General features: G+C 36.3%; 1 protein-coding gene across 1 annotated transcript in view; it reads right to left on the reverse strand.

Moving 5' to 3' along the window:
• Positions 1-18,370, reverse strand: part of LOC107101688 (gamma-aminobutyric acid receptor subunit gamma-3-like) — a gene marked incomplete at its 3' end in the record, with an annotated part of 96,014 nt that overhangs the window by 62,037 nt on the left and 15,607 nt on the right. The gene's annotated exons all lie outside the window — the stretch shown is intronic.

The following is an 18,370-nucleotide window of genomic DNA, read 5'->3' on the forward strand; positions in this document are numbered from 1 at the left end:
AAAAGCTTTAATCATTTGTACACATGTACCGAAACTACTTTTTCTCTGGAATGTTACTGGCACAGAAAGTGACGTCATTGCATCTTATACAAAGACAACTTTTCACACAACATCATGACAAAATAAAACTGAACTTTCCCTTTAAGACCAGTTTGTTCACCCTAGTGATCCGATTCCATTAACTACTAAAACAAATCATCTGACATAGGCATGGCATCCCCAGAATCAGGGAAATTTGGAATAAATGGTTAGATAGATGCTAAACCTATCCCACAATCTGACCATTTATTTTTTATTTTTTTTTGGAAGTTTCAAAACGTTTAATGACAAAAAAAAAATGAAATAAAAACAGAACAGAAACTGAGCACAGGCTACTGTGGAACAGCGGACCTGTAACCGCTGTGGGGGAGGGCGGAACATCGCCCATCACTGGCACTCTGGTTTAACAGTTCAGTCTGACCATTTAAACATATCATTGGGGAGAAATTATATAACAAATGACTGGAGTCCAATAATTGTTGATAAATATATTAAAAGTGTTGTGAACTTACTTTTTATGTGTTAAAATATTAAATAGGTTTAACATAGCCTTAAGGCATCAGATGCTGATGTTAATAACCGAAAACAACAGAATGAAGGAAGCACAAGGGAGAGAAACAGGAATATATTATGCCTGGTATAGTCCATGCAAGAGAAATCATTATTCAAAAGGAAAATACTAGCAGGGTACAGCTCTGATACAATTTACAGACAAACTTCATAACATATCTACTGGTTTATGTAAAGTTTAAAGTTATAAAAGAAAAATAAGTATTCAAAGGAAAATGGAAGGCTAATGAAATGGCTTAATTGTCCAATACTTCCTGAGCATACCAAATTTGTTTTAAAGTGGTATTATTACAATCAGGTAAATGTTTTCAAGTGGTCCTAACGTCATGTTGATTTCCTGGCTGAGCTTCAAAGTCTTTCCTGTGCAAGGCTGATATCAGCCCTTTCAAACCAAGTGAGAAATTTGCAAAGCAGATCTAAAATTGAACCCATGGCACAAAGTCTAAGGGGCAATTCCAATATAAACTTCTGACAGAGGAAGTTTAAGGAATACTAGCAGACCTAAATGTGGAAACCTTTGTCTTAATTTAATATCCATGAGGGAAAGGTGAGAAAATATTCAACAGATTTTAACTCGAACTGCTACATCTTTTTTCTATGTGTGTTTTTCTAACCTTGAATCTCACATAAATAACCCAAAAGAATAGAAAATACACTGGAAACTTCAGAAACAAGCAGAGATTTTACATTTTGCTATCCTATGAGGTTGCATCATGTTGTAGATTTTTACAGCCTCCCGTTTCTGAGTATCAGGCTTGGTAAGATGGCCAAAACATTTGGAAAACTTGTATAAGAGCATTTTATCCCTCCATAACAAGACAAAATTAATTGACCAGTGCAGCTCTTTCCTGCACGACCCTCGAGGGTGTGTTTTATGAGACCCAACTAATAAAAAGAAATGTTTAAATCTCCATTTTATTGAGAAAAGACTGAATCTGGCCATCGCAAAAACTCATATTGGTTTTATGAACACAAACCAAAAAAAGGTCATTTGAATCCCATTGAATAGACTTCTCTCACATGCGGATATCGATCAGCAGCGTAGGTTCGTACACAGCACTTTGTGCATGCAACTGCGTGGGGGAATGAAAAGGACACGCTGTTCTTTCCTGGCAGATTGTGTCCACCTCACAGAACTAATGTAGTAGTTCTGGGCTGGCAGGATATTTGTGTTTCTTCAGAGGTTTAATGAGGGACAAGGTAAAGGGGAAAAATCTTGCTCTTTATAAATTGATACAAGTCAATAAATACATTTAGGTCCATGTTTGTTGTACAAGATATTTCTATGAGTTATTCTAAGCTGATTTTAATGCGCATTAATTAAATCCGTCCTTCTTCTGGGTTTACCTGTTCTCAGAATCAATACATAATTATTTTAATTTGGCTCAGATTTGTTCTGCAGTCTAATGATATGAAGCAGAGAATTAGATCCAACTGCCAAAGCGGTTTAAGTCTTTGTTGGCCATTAATGTGACATATTTATGTCACTTTACACAACAAAGCAAAAGTGGTGGAAAAAAACGAGACTCCTGTCACAGTGGGTGACGCTGTGCAGATTTAATTAGACTTTGTGTCCATCAGGTAAACAATGAATTATGCATTATTTTGCTTTCCTGATGCAGCCACAACAATAGAGGCCGACAGATCCCAAAAAAAGCCAGTATGGGGGATTTACAAATTCTGCTCTTTTAGATTTTCAGAGAGCTGCCACCTGCTGACATATGTTCCCAACGTGAGACACAGACGATTACAGTTAGTTTCACTGTTTTCTGTTAAACTCAAGGGTCCTAAAAGGGCCCACATTTCCAGAAGTTAATTGAAGTAACAACAACTCTAGTCAGGAGGGATACTGTGGCTGTGCTTTCTGACAATTATGGCTGCTGAGCATTATGAAGACTAGCCCAAATTTGAGAGCTCAAAATTTAGCATTTTATCAGCAAAATATGTGGACATAGAAAAGCAAAAAGGCAAAGTGGCATTCAAATGAAAAAAAATCTACAAAATTACACTTAAGCTTTGATAAAACTCTATTTCATTCAGTTTCTACACTCAATTTTCTTGAATTCACCAAAAAACTAATAATTCAGTTAAACTAAAATAAAGCTTGGCAGTCTGAGTGAGATTTTTCTTCAGCCAAAGCCCCATACATGTAACCAAATATGAAAAGGATGTCTGTTTATTAGTCAAGAGATGAATTTAAAAAGGGAGTCTAAACTGAACCAAAGTTTAAGAAAGCATTTTTTCCCCCATTTTTAAGAAAACAGAGTACCAACAGCAGAGGCACATGTGGGTTCATAAAAAAGAATCTGCATTACATCACTTTCACAGTTTTAAAACTGATATTTTGAGATTAAAAGTCATTCTTTACATTTGGCTTCAACTTTCAGGAGAAACTAATCTTTAGACCAGATTACAACATGAATCAAGTAATATACTACAGATATTTACAGCTTAACCTCTCAACAGTGCCCTACTTATAGTAAATCAGCTTAATCTGTCAAAAACCAGACTGTGAAACCTTTACTAGCCAATGCAAAGGATGAACATGTAGTAGCATTCAGGAAAATAAGTGTAGCTTTATCTTATATTTGCATCAACTCAATGTCTTGACCCTAGTTTAAAAGGAATGACTAGACCTTTTGATTCCCTTTCTACCGTTTAAACAGATAGTATACAAATGCTTTGCAATGAAAGCTGACATAGGTCGGTTTACCTGACCTGGACAGCACTGCTCTGTGATTGAAACTGATGAACTGAGGCATAAAGAACCACACACACTGAGAAACAAATTGATTTTCTAATAACATGTGTTTACTTTTGAGAAGTTATCATTCTGTACTACTGTCTGGTGGTTGCTGGAAAGAAAAATCACTGCAAGCTGTAAGGCTTCATGTTGCAACTAAATGTTGCAATCTTTTACTTACAGTTGGTACAGGGCATTGCTATCTGTATACACACACATTACACAGAAAGTGCTATATTTCCAGTTTTCCTATGAATCAGACCATTACGGCTTGATTTCTAATACTGAAATTTCATGGCTTTATTATGACCTACAGTATAGGAAAAAAAACTTCTAAGGAGGTAATGCATTTATTCATTATGGACAATTGAGTAGAAGGACAAAAAAAGTAAAAAATAAAAAAACGGCATGCAAGACAGATAATCCCAGGTTTTGGTGTGAACGTTTTTTTAAGCAAATAAAGAATGCAGAGAAGAAGATTTACTTCATCTAAGGCAGTCCAGCAAGAGTTGACTTTATCTACAAAGATACGTTACCACCAGCACAGAGCTTACAGAAGAATGGTGAAAATGTATAATAAAGAGCAAGGTGGGACTTTTGGACAACCTTGTGGCAAGACATGCAGAGATGTTTCTTCTGTTGAAGAAGAGCATATTAAGGATAGACTGAAATTCTAAAGGAAGTGTAAGGACAGGCAATGAGTATTAATTCATCGGATAACTAAGCTGATGTTTTGGGGACCTGGAGAATTTTTTACGACAGCAAACATGCCAATAAACTAATTCTTAAATATCATTAGAATAAATAAGAGAACCTAAGCATCCTCCAAGAAAAAAAAACCCTCTTCAAAATATAAAAAACATTCAGAAATGGTGCCACTTCCATTCAGATCTTGAAATCCTATGTGATGTTGTAACTTAAGAAAACAAAAATAAAAAGGGAGAATGTCTTAAAGTGTGTGAAGTTTAAAAAGGACATGAATACAGACTGAATAAAATGTATATAAAATTATGTGACAAGATGTATTAAAGTTGTCAAAATGTCCACAGATACAGTATCGTTAGTCTGGGCTCCATTTGCTTTTTTGGATGTTTAGTTAGAAATAAATGTTAAATAAAAAATATATACAACTATAAATAGATAACTAATATCTATAATAATCTAGAAATGTATAAATCTGCAGAATTTGTTAGTTTAATCTCTAACGTTATGCTCTCTCTGCTTTTTCTCATAGTAGCATCTTCTGGTCTGTTCCCGTTTGGCTGTGACACCATCCTGGAGAGAAATATCAGCTGTGCTGCTGACATCAACACCTTTGTTTATAGATTTTCGAGATAAGCCTGTTTTTTTAGTGTAGTCCTGTTTCTCTGAATGTGACTAACTGAATGTGCTCTCTTAATCCTCCGACATGGGAACTGGCTCGGAGCTTCTCTGCCTGTGTTTGTTTCCAGGACGGGACCGCCTGTGGAGCGGGTTGACGTTGCCTTTTGTATCGCTGCTTCTTTCTCCTTGAACCAAAGTCGGCCTCAGCAGATGGCCGCTCACACCGAGTCTGGTTCTGTTGGAGATTTTTTCCTGTTAAAAGGGAGTTTTTCCTCTCCACTGTCACTACAAGCATGCTTAGTGTCAGAGATTGCAATTAACTGGTTTTCCTTAGAAAATTTAATCAATTTGACTTTATGATCTGGTAAATTGTAATGTGGTGTGAATTGGCACTATATAAATAAAGTAAACTGAATTGAATAAATGTAGTATTTGACCCAAAAAAAAAAAAAAAGTCTCTTAAACTTGTCCTTGTGTGCATTATTGAAATGGTTGCAAAAACCACATCTTGTCACCTCCAGATCATTTGAGCATTACACTCCATTTATTAAAACAAACTTTTTTTTTTTTTTTAGTTTGCTTGATTATGTTTACATTCAGGATGTCTTAGTTCGGTTGCAATGTGGAACAATTAAAAGAAACTTTTGTTAAATGTGTATTTTTCCATGCCAGGATGGAGTTGTTCGTGCCCTGTTTATGGAGGGCAGTAAAAATCTTCAATGAAGCATTTTGGGAATATCCTTACAAAGAAACAAAGCAACCCCCCCCGGAAAAAAAAAAAAAAAAAAAAAAAAAAAAAGCTGTTTAATCGTACTTATTCACCAATGCAACTTTGAGAGAAAACAGGCTTAGCAAGAAATCCAAACCACACAGGTACAAGTCCTGCACCTTATCTCTTTTCACATCTTCAAAGTTCATCCACACCTTGCAAATCCCCTTGCTTCTGCAGGAGTGGAGCAGACGCAGAATTCACAGATGGAAATCGATTTAATGGTTAGAGCTCACAGGGATGGGGAATGTGTCAGACATGATCCAAGCCCAGCTTAGTCTTATTACCACCCTAATGCACTTCGCTGTGGTATCAGTCCACCACTTTAAACCTCCACATGATTACCTGGCCATTCCTGTGTGGTTTTTCATTAACACGAACATTGAAGGAATGAAAGGCTTGGGTTTACCTGGCTCTGAAAAGCCCTCACTGAAGAAGAGATAAGGCCAAGTTCCTGGGTCAAGGTCTCTGAAGATATTGCTGCTTTGATTTGCAAACATCTGCCTGAAGGGTTTATTTTATCTTTTAAGCCTTATAGAAGCAAGTTTGAAAAAAATAATACCCAAGTTTGTTAATTTATCCTGTAAGGGGCTTAAACTTCTAATGTAAATCATCAGTTATGATCCCAGGTAAGAACTCCAATGATATTAAACTTCTGCTGTACAGATGATAATGCTGAAAAGGACTCGGGTCTGAATGTAAGAGAAAATAGACAGCACATCATTCAGCTCAGTCAAAAAAGTATATCAAACCCCTTTTTTTTTTTTTGGTTCGCTGATCCACAGCCTAATCTAACATCTGGCAGATGTTCAGAATGGCGGACGGACGGACGGACGGAAATACCACTGATAAAGAACCTGACTTCAGGACCCCATTTCAGAAGGTTGGATAAGCGAGAAATCAGAATAAGTTCTGCAGTAAATTCCAGCATAACTGGTATATTTGGTCTTAAAAAACGATAAGCTGTTATCCTAATTATGAATACCAACTCTGGTCAGAAGTAAGATTGGTTGATCTTGTCTTGAATCTGTCACATTTGACCACGAGTCCTGATATTGGAATAATGTCAGACATGGCCTGTCCTTTACTGGATGAGCCAAAAGCTCATATGCCACATCAATCAGAGGCATTTTTTAAGAATCAGTGCTGCACTTTCTTTTATACTAAAAGGCAAACTGTCAGTATTGCAGTTTTAAACTGAGACTGTACAGCTCAGATCAAGAATATTAGACATTTCAACTTTCTCTGCTGGTTTGGCTTTGTCTGCTGCAGAATGTGACACAGGGTTTGAATTGGATTGGATTGAAATCATCATCAAAACACAGGAAATCAATTTTTCTTAGTAGTCAAATTTCTTAAGATGAACATAAGTTATAGAAATTTCCACAGAAGTGAAAGTATCAGTAAAGGCAATATAACTCAAATCACTTTCTGAGATTTCAATCACTCTCTTCATATATGTTTGGGTTTCCAGGCATTACCAGAAGCATGCTGCTCACATTCACTGCCACTTTACTAAGTAAATAAGATTACATTTTAATTTTTTATGCATTTTTGGTGCTCCTTTTTGATTAAACAGGTTTTGGTGTTACCATATAGATACACCGTTTGAAATAGCTGCTTTTTCACAGGAAGCTTTGGAGGCAATTAAACATGACTTTAAACTGAACTGTACGTCTGATGTTTCTGGTATTGGTCATGAACCAAGGTTTAAATACTTAAAGCCCACTTTTTAAAATAGTTTAGTAGTAGCTTAAAAGATCTGAAGACTCAATACATGATTCCCCAATCTAAAGGAAGTAACAAACAAATTAGGACAAATCAGATTAAAATGAGTTTAAAACGGGGTAACAAAGTCATATTTCAATGTTTCTCCACAATGATTACCATCACAAAAATGCCATCCACCCACCCAAAAATAATTCAAGAGTACAATGATGACTCATTCAGGAGGTGACAACAGCACCCCAACATCTAAAGCACGGCTAGCATTGCTTGTTAAAGGTCAGATTTCAGTTTTAGTGTTGAAAAGATCAGGCAAACATGGCCTCTATATGAGAGTTAGAGCTGTAAGACATTGACTTCTACTACTATGGTTGTTGGTTTGAGACCTATCTTTTGAAAGTTGTGATAATACTTAAGTATTTTGAATTATTTGTATTGGTTTGTCCCAGTAAAAATATAGATTGGGTAAAAACAACCAAATTAGATTGATTTAGCCAAAAGATTGGTTAAACACATAACTTCCAAACCGATTAAAACCAAAAAATGTGGAAAAACTATTATGTTTTAATAAAAAAATTTAACACCTTTCATTTTGCTCATCTTTGCTCAATTTGCACAAACACTTTCACTGTCTGCTTGAGAAATGTCAGGGAAAAACTCTACCATAAATTATTGTTCTCCTCCAAGACATTTTACACTCAAAACTTACAAAAGATTATACACTCCACTAATTAACAATTTCAAAGGAAGTTAAATGGGAAAAAAACAAGAAAAACAATTGGAAAAAATTATCGATTTTATAACCAACTGTAGTCATGCACTCCACCAGTAGGTGGTGACATGTTCAGATGAAGCTTAATGAACTGTGGGGATCGTTGAAGCAATTTAACTAAAGAATTCAATGCCTCATGAGGTTTCATCTCACCATCACTAGTAAAAACCACTGCCAACAACAAGAGCAGAAAACCTCTTCGAAATGTATGCACCTTCAAGATCCTCATAACTTCAGAAAAAATATATTCTGTGGACTGATAAGACACATATAGGCCTCTAAGACATGTATAAAGAAAACAGCATTTCAGAAAAAGGTCATACCATAAGTCAAGCATGGTGTTGGCAGTTTAATGGTCTTGGACAGCTATGCTGCTTCAGGAGACCCTGATGACTTAATTATTCAACTCTGTAGCAGAAAATCCTGAATGGAGAATGTCCAGGGATTGGATTGTAGCCTTCAGTCCATTCCCAATGGAGTATATAGCAACACAAAGACATCTGCCTTTGAATGGTTAGAGAAAATGCTAAAGAAAATGCTAACAAAAGATGGCTCTGAAGCAAACAGTTCAGTTCAGGCTAAATTATGTTGCACGGCATTTAACATGCATCAAAACTCTTCAATGCTAAAAAAAATCCCCATAAAAAACTAAGTGAAACCAGAATTAATATGTTAGGGGACAAATCCTACAGCAGCAGTAATTGCTAGAGTCTGCCATGCATGTTTTTTTTTTTAAGTATTTATTCACACCTTAATCTCACCACTAAACATGAAATAAGGTACAACGGTTGCTGACGGACATAAATTGGGAAGGTCTGTTTCAAACTCTGCAAAACTCTGACGCAGGTTGCATTTTCTAGGCGCTTGGTTCCCAAAAGAGAAGTGTTAAATTAAACTCCAAGAACAGAAAATGCTTCGTTAGGCTTCTTGCTGAAAGTTGTCTGGCTTTAATGCTACAAAGTTTCTTGCCTGTTAATGCTCATAATGATGCTTTTTTGGGGGACAGTCACAAACTGTGGTCACAGACTTATTTAAATGTGAACATTTCACCTTACTTCTAACAGAACTCTGCTGATTTATCAAAAAAGCATTTCGGATATGTATCAAAGTAACTCTTTATCTTTCTCTGCTGCTTTTAAGACATCCTAGTTGTATCTGCAGTTTTTTCCTTGGAAAATAAGATTTGAGTGTTGTTTTTTCCCCCCTAAACAATAACTTAACCTTTAGTTGCACTAGTTACACTTCTTTAAAGATAAATAAATGTACAGGGTATGAAATCTGTGAATTGGTTTAATATGGCTCATTTCATAATAGCCAAGACTTCCATCTTTTTTCAATTGCTCTGCTAAGTGTTACCTAGGTGGCTTTTGTTATTTTTTTTCTTTTGCCCCCCATGGCTAAGTTTCTAAATTTGTAATTTTTTGAAGAAACTGAAGTCAAATAATCACACAAAAAGGAAAAAAAAAACAATCTCAAGCAATTTGGAAAAAGTGCATTTCCAGATTAACATGACCTTTTGTGGAGAACTTTAAAACACAAAGGGGCAATTCCCTCATTACTCTCTCCTCAGGATTGATTTTTATCTTGAAGTACTCTTTTCAAATCACTGTATCCCTCAAAAAAGAAAGAAAAGAGTCCCACAAAGCTCATCGACTTTAAAAGGTTTCCATGACAACTCCTTGCTCAAATTAAACTAGAGAGCAAGCGTACAAAATTGGCCACCAAAACAAACAAAAACACAGATACAAGTATTAACCATCAAGTTAAACTAGGACCAATTTGAAAAGCTTTCAAACTACTCCCCAAGACAAAAACTTTACCATTTCAAATACCAGAAAACCTTTTATACACAACGCTGAAAGGACATTAAATAAACCTTAGGCAACAACCAGCATAGCAAACCAATTGTACTTTTCCACATCCTTCTGTTTTAAGAGAGAAAGCCCCTCCTATCTTGTTCAACTCAGCCACAGAATTTAAAAATCTTCATTAATACATAATTCAGTATGTCTGGAAAAACAGTGAGCCAGTGCTGGAGATTGGAAAACAGCAGTTCAATTAGCTCACCTAGCCCTCCATTGAGTCAGGAAGTAGTTTCTTGTCTGGTTGCTCCATACAACACTTAATCCTACTTTAGGTCTTCATTTCAGTTGAATTAAAATTCAAGTCTTCCTTAAAGTTTGATTTTAGCATTTTTTTTTTCCTCAAAAACAACAAAATTTCTCCTATCTCTGTCCTCTGCAGGCATTCACTAACTCCACAGGTGGAGCTCATCAACCTAATCAAAGCAGAAATCTTTCACCTGCTTCAGCATATCTGAACTCCACTAGAGCATATCCACACTAAGGCTGCATTTGAGTTTATGGGCTGCGTCTTCCAAGGACGCAGTCTACCTGGACTGGATCATTTGAAGTCTGTGAAAATAAGGAGACCGGAAGAGTTTTGGCTGTGAATTCAAACAGGTCCAGCCTTCGGCAGCTTTCTCTGCAGTCTGCTCTGATGCCTAACAACCGTGACAGTTGACACACAAAGAAGGAAAAGAAAGAATACCGAACTTTTCAAAACTTTCTTTTTAATTTTTTTTTCTTTTTTTTTCTCATGAGAAAACAGAGTGGAATAACGGTGACAAGCACCAGGAGTATGAGAAAATAAAAGCAAATGTAATGATTTAAATCTTAGTCAGTTAAATAACTGACTAAGATTTCTGCACATCTCTGATGTTGCTGCTATTTTCAAATATCCAGTACTGTAAAAATGTCCATAGCAGTATATTGGTTATTTATTCAGGTGCACAGTTTTATATTGTTAAAACACTTTACAGTACAGTATTTTATTGTTTATCTTGTAACTATTATTCAAATTTTTTGAGGTCCACATTTGTGTGACCATTTTTTCTCATTTTTGTTTGCTGCTGTAAACACCAGAATTTCCCAATTGTGCCGCAGTAAAGAGATTTTCTACTCTGTTATATTCTATAAAAGGTGTAGAAAGATATAAGTAAATCTAAACAATGCATGTATAAAAAATATATCTCTTATATTCAACAACACAAAATACTTAGTTAAGCAAATTGTGCAAAAAAGCAATTGAAAAAATAAAAATCATATCAGATTTATAGTCCCCAAATGGCAGATATATTAGAATCTGTCCTTAAATTACAGCTAAACCCATTTACACAATAACAGATAAAAACCTTTAGATAAATCAAACATTACCGCCACATATCTGACTCAATAACCATTAAAACAACTATTTTAATTCATTTCAGACAGAACTATTCACATAGTTGGATTAAATTAAACTGAACTTCCAATATTCACCACATTTCGGTGCCAAGTACCATTTCCTCAGATCACGGAGCAGCCGGCTTGCTTTGTCCCGCAATGAATCCTGGGATAACCAAGGATAGAGAGGATACATTGGACCCGTCCTTCAAATCGGGCAAAAAGAAGGACGCATTTTTAGGCCACATAACAAGGAGTTTTGGAATCCGACTCGGCGCCACGCTATGACATAATCGGCCTTAGAATCTGGCCTTCTGAGGACGCAGGCCATAAATTGGAACAGAGCCTCAGCATTGTTCCTGAACCAAAACCAGTTTAAAATGTAGCATACTTTTATATTGCCTTTGGTGGAAAGTAAAATAGTGAAATATAAAGGTTTTAACTCAGGTGAACTGGATAAAGACCTAGTCTTTGTTAAGAACAACCTTTTATGTGACTGATCTCACAGTGTTGTTGCACCATTTTCCCAGGAAAAGGGTGAATTGTGATGAAATATGACATCCTTTGCAGCATCCAGGCTCACACATAGCCTTTTATGAGTCCCTTTGATGATGGAGATTAGTTTGCTGTATATTTAGTTCCGTTTTATACGTTATGTCAATATAATTTTCATATTTAATCTCTATTTATGTATATTTACCCTAAGAGTAAATATTATGTTTTCAAAACCTCACTGCAATTTAAATGTACCCCCAAAAGATAATATTGAAGGTTTATTAACTCAAAGACAGTTAAGCTCTAAATCTAATTCATAAAAAACTAGAAACGCACTCAGAGAGCGCAAGACCCCCAACATAACCTCCTTGGCGGAGGTAATTATCCAAACATTCGACATAAGTGATGGTAAGCTATAGATCAAGGTCAGGAATGGATCATTTATATGCTCCATCATACCTGTTGAAGTCCTCATCTAAAGCCTGCATATTAAAACAAACTTCAGTGATTATCCAAACACATGCTCAGCATTATTAATCCGTGTTTGCTCTGTTGCAGACCAGCTGCTGCCTGCCTACCCCCACCGCCCAGAATGCCTAGAAGGCTAAACTATATGGAGCTACCTTATTGAAATTTACTATAAAGCTGATTTTTAGGTAATGTAGCAGGGGTTTTGATGACAAACTTATCTTGGGAATATGAAAGACTTTGTTTAAACTTTCCACCATCCACAGACTGTATTAAAGCAATGAAATTCCATTTACTCTAGCGAACACACACACCTGCAGAAAAAGGCTTGCATCATGAAAGGTTACCTTTGCCTGCTTGTGAGTACGGAGGGGAAGTGTCGCTTCATGTGCAGGGTGTTTAGACATTTGCATCTAATGTGAAGCTCCTGCCCGTGGGACACTGACAGCTCTGCTAACCTGGCTGCCTCAGATGTGAGGAGAAGCATTTGCCAGGACTCTAAACTCCTTTTCATCTACCAAAATGTCACTGGACTTGAAAAATGGAGGAGGCCTGCGTGGGGCTTGTCCTTTAAGCGGGTGAGGTGACACCACCGTGCCAAATGTCAGGTCTGTGAAGATCAAGAAGAGGAGGCAAGCCAAGAAGAAGGTGACTTAAAAACCCAAGAGAAACATCTAAGTAGGAATGTAGAACTGTTATCTTCTGGGGCTATTACACAATGCAACTGATAAAAGGAAGTTACCTCTAGTTACAATCTACACAAAACAAGAACAGCTCAAAACTACGGTACAGCAGAAGCGCCAAAAAAAAAAAAAGTTTATCGTCATTATTTCACTTTCACAAGTTGGAATAAAATTGAATGATAACAAAAACGATACATACCTATACAATTTTAAATCTGCATTCAGAACTTACAGACCAAAGATAAAGGCTTTCTCTTTACTTGTCTCATTGTTGCGTCTGTGCTGCATTGAGCCTCAATATATTTTGTATTTCTATCAATAAACTTGTTTGTTATTATTACTAACAATTTTTCAGCCTTACGCTAACATATCTGTTTCACAAAGAATTCTCAAAGTGGGACACTTTGGACTAAAGCAATCCTTTCAAGTGGATCAATCAATTTTGATGGAAAAGCTGACAGAGAAAAGTCATTTCATGTTGAAATGCAGCTCAAAGCCTTAAACTGAACATATAAATTCACACATACCTGATCAAGGTATGTGTGAAATCATTTGAAAAAACTGGGAATATTAAAATGATATCAAAGATTTGGTGTTTAATTATTTGTATATCTGTTATGAAAAAATATGAAAATAGTTTTTTAACACTTACTTTAACCACCCTAAAAATATCCTTGTATGATAATCCCAAAGGTGTCCTTATTCTACAAAAGGCACAAATTTTAATATGATTTGATTTTCACCATGAACTGTTTTTCTTTCAGTCTTTTTGTCCAGCACAAGTAAAGGCCCCGCTTAAGTTTGCCAATGACCATTTTGATGATCTAGAGGACTCAAGGAAGAAAGTCATGTGGTCAGATTTTGGTCATAATTCCACTAACCGTGTTTGGAGGAAGAAGAATGATCAGTACCATCCCAAGAAAACCCTCCCTACTGTGAAGCATGGGGGTGGTAGCATCATGCACTGTATTAAGGGGCAGATAAACGGGGCCATGTATTTCGAGATTTTGGGGAACAACCTCCTTCCCTCAACTGAAGCAGAGTCGAGGCTAGGTCTTCCAACATGACAATGACCCAAGGAGAGGCTCTGGAAGAAGCTTATCAAGGTTCTGGCGTGGCCTAACTAGTCTCCAGACCTAAACCCAATGGAGAATCCTAGCAGGGAGTTCAAATTCTGTGTTTCTCAGCTACAGCCCAGAAACCAGATCTAGACAAGATCTTTGTGGAGGAGTGGGCCAAAATCCCTCCTGCAGTGTGTGCAAACCTGGTGAAAAACAATAGGAGACGTATGACCTCTGGAATTGCAAACAAAAACTACTGTAGCAAATATTAACACTGATTAGACCCTTCCATGATTTCTAAGTGGGAGAAATAGCAAAATAGCAGGGTGTTCAAATACTTATTTTCCTCACTGTGTGTTGTAGCTCGGATCATAGATACATACTTGACATAAAGATGAAAAAAGGCCTTAACTCTGCTCTTTTTTTTCCGTGTTTAAAATGACATTTGTAAATAATGTATGTCTGAGAGGGTTTTCACCAACTTCCAAGCAGTGGCTTGCGAGGGTTGCAGGTAAAGGCCGAATATAGCCTGTAAATATTTCATGCAAAAGAAAAGCCCTCGGAGCATTTACTGCTGGTTTTACATCAGCTCCTGGTTTCCTGCCAGAACCTGTTTTTTTCTGCCATTTCTTTACCAACCATTCTATATGGTAAGCTAGTGTTAAAAAACAGATTATTTAAAAAATATATATTTTAAGATGGATGTTTCCTTTTTTTCAGAATCTAGAAGATATATTCAAATTTAATTATTACAGCTATCAGTGCGTTTTTAATTCCTCCCACATTTTCCTGCTTGTTCTGATCCAGCTGGGTAGTCACAATGATGAGACCGACACCCTGTTAAGAAAATAGTAAGCAGATTCATTAACTATGTAATCATTTGAATGTGAGGCGGTTAAAAGGCATTTCAATCGGAAAATTGGTAATTACCAAAGAGGACCGCATACAGTTTTTCAAAATGAGAGCATGCATTGTTTTACATCTCTAATGAGGTTCGGGGCGACTTCTTGCAGTTAATTGAATCTGCCTTCAGAAGGTTGTTGATCGTATCAACAACCTTTCGAACAAAAAGAAACCAGTGAGGAAAATAAGAAGCACACAGATGCCACGGGTTCCTTGGAGACCAAAGAAAAGCAACTCAATCAAACCACCCACACGTGTTTGAGACTGACGTTTTTTTTACTTCCTCAGGCAAACATTCTCGTGGCATTCCTTTACACTCTAATAGATGCTAATTGAGGATATGAGTTTTAAACCATGATCAAAAAATATTTGCTCCCAACTCAGTCTGTATATTCGCTAGCAAGTATGGCATGCTAATTTTTTCCAGCCACAATAAGAGCTCAAAACTCTAAATAATAAAGTTTTCAGCAAACATCAACTGTTTCCGAATGCTACCAATCAAATTATTGTGTTTTATGGACATTATTTTAATGTTAAGACTACATAAAGCTGTAGCTAATATAACCTAAAATTAAGTCGATGTGATGCTCTGATTTAGAGTAAAAATCTTCTTGGATGTTACTGCTGTTTTTGCTGTTTTGTTAGAATTTAATCCTTATCAAAGTCTAGCCTTTGAGTAGGTGACTCCACCACCTTAATTTAGAGATTTTTAGTCAAATAGAATATCACTTTCAGGGCTTTCTGATACAGAGTAGACCTCATGACCCTACCAAGTCAACTAGCAGCAAAGCAGCCCTGAACCATTACACTACCACCACCATGTTTAGCTGGAGGTGTAATGCCAGGTAACGGGATACAAAATAAAAAAAATATATACTTTTCTCTGGACGACCCAAGAATACTATTTTCAAAGACTTGAGGGGTCGCTAATATGTAGGTTTTTTCGCATTTCTTTTTAATAGAAGTACCTTTTGAACCCTTCTATGGATGCCATTTGGTGATTCAATCTTAATGGGTTCTTCTTTGTGCTCATGGATGAATTACTGATGCTCTCCTGGAGTAACGTTTATTAATCAGGCTACACACAGTAAATGCAGTGTTAAAGTAACACTCAGGAGTACCGTAGATTTGGTCTTGAAGTGTTACTTTAACACTGCAACATTTACTGTGCAGACGGAAAGGTTTCCGACTGTGGCACTTGGTTCTTACTAAAGTTTACTTTAGTCTACAGGATTAAAAATGGCAATACTCATCCCAGCTCCAATACAGTGCTAAATAGTTCCTGGAGGGTGTTTATGCTCTAATTTGTTGTTGCCAATTATGTAACTGGGCTCCAAACTTTTCTCCTGGGACACAAAGATGTGTCCCAGAAGTCTTGTGATGAACTCAGAGGCAAACATAAATTCTACATTTTCTTTTCCAAGTTTTGTTTTTCTAAAAAAAAAAAAAAAAAAAAAACAGCCTATAGATAGTGAAAATTAGCTCTTTGGTATTTTTTCCCTTTTTTTTTTTAGCTTTTGCATGATCTTTGCTCATACTCTATCATATATTTGCTGTTAGGAATAATCTTTTCTTCAGTGGTGCAATTAACTTCAAATTACGAAACAAACAGAGCAGCAAGCTCCAACAAATCATGCTTTTATAACGATGGTCTCTTAAAAGATGATCATGTAATCAATTGTATTGATTGTGAGCATCTGGTGGCAACCTTCCCTACTTAATCATACAGAGGTAGCAGGAGTAGTTAGTTATTCCAAAGACTGCATTGACAAATATATATTGAACATGAAGTTTTATGAGTATGTTTTATGCAGTATCAACTAAAATTCACCAGACCGTTTCTCAGAAGAATGATCCAATCTACCATGACTTCTGACTCGGATATATGAGATTTTAATACGCGATCAAAAACTGGGTCAAACTTTCACTCAGTTTTCGAAAAACTGCAAAATCGCAAATGTTCATATGCACATAACTTATGTGGCTAGGCACATACATTGACGGCAACCCGGGGGAGGTTTATTGGATGGAGCGAAAAAAAAAAAAATGACAGGATGATGGAAGGAGTAAGAGATGGGCCAAAAGAGGAAGGTGATTGAATGAGATGCAGAGATTGAACCAGATGGAAATGGAGCAAAAGAGACAGGAAACAGCTGCAAAGTAACAATGTCTGAGCAGATTTGAGTTTCTATTTCTGACTCACACCTGGCTTTCATCTGAATGCTTCTGAAGTCCTCTTTAGTGACACACAGACACACACACACACACTCATTAGGCTTATTCACATCATTGGACATGTGTACAGTAAACAATATAAATATGATCACAAGAGAATATGACTAAAAAAGCAGCACAAACAAAAACAGCTTCAGCGAAGCAAGCAGCATCTTATTTAAATGCATAAGGTCTCTGCCGGCCCACTCACAGATTCAATTGTCAGACGTATTTAACAAAGCAATAATGGCAGATATGATTGAGGAACTTGGTCATTTAGTGTAAATCAATAACTTGTTAGCTACAGGCAATTAGCATCCCTCTGATCCTTCATAGAAAGGGTCTGGGTTACATATCCTAGCTCAGACCCTATCAGGTTGAATCTATTACAGTCCAGCTTAATTCTGCACTGTGTTTATCATCAGAGTGTGAAATGGAGGGGCAATTTTTCAGAGAGGGGTGCAAATGGAGGTGGATACTGGAAAATGGTCTTTGTAAATGTTGAAATGTAAAAAAAAAAATTCAAGCAAAAATATAAACTTGAAATGAAGTTATTCCCCTCATTCCCCTTTGATTTTTATTGAGTGAATGTCAGCTGCTTTAAAGGATATTAGGGCCCAGAACTCAGTCTCAGCCTTAGTTTAGTATAAATCTGTTGTTCTAAAATTGATACTGATAAAATCTAAAAAAATAGAAAATAACACTACAAGTCTACAGCTTTTTAGATTAATGCCTCTTTTCTATGAAAATGAAACAGAATTGAAGATGTTAAGAAACTGTTGGACTCAGATCAAGACTCAGTCAATAGTGCTATTAGTTTAGATGTTTAATTTGGACTTTTATGGACTATCTAGTCTAAGAGGGGAAATTAAAAGAGGAAATGGTTAGAAGATAAATTAAATCCCAATATCACAAAACACTAGAGAATCTGGCAGCTTTCACAATGGAATCTATTCAGAATGAGGGAAACTGTCTTTTTGGCTCCAGCGCAGGTTGTTTTTACTTTTTTGACATATTCCCAGAGGTTTATGTGTTTAGTTTTCATTATGTCCATTACCTTAGCTTTGAAAGACATCTGGAACCATCATGACAGAAGTGCTTTTGATATTTAATGATTATCTGTTTTGAACACCTGAGTAAAGATATGGTTGCTTGCCAAGCCTCTACATAACTTGATTATAAACTTAAGAGTTAATTTAACCACTGGAATCAGCAAATTACAAAATGGAAACCTCCACTGTTATTTAAGGGGACATACACAATTGAAGGCAAGCTACATATCAATAAACACACACACATCTATCTATCTATCTATCTATCTATCTATCTATCTATCTATCTATCTATCTATCTATCTATCTATCTATCTATCTATCTATCT

The sequence above is a fragment of the Cyprinodon variegatus genome, unplaced genomic scaffold (genome assembly GCF_000732505.1).
Source record: "Cyprinodon variegatus isolate N-32 unplaced genomic scaffold, C_variegatus-1.0 Scaffold1133, whole genome shotgun sequence".
Classification (NCBI taxonomy): Eukaryota; Metazoa; Chordata; class Actinopteri; order Cyprinodontiformes; family Cyprinodontidae; genus Cyprinodon; species Cyprinodon variegatus.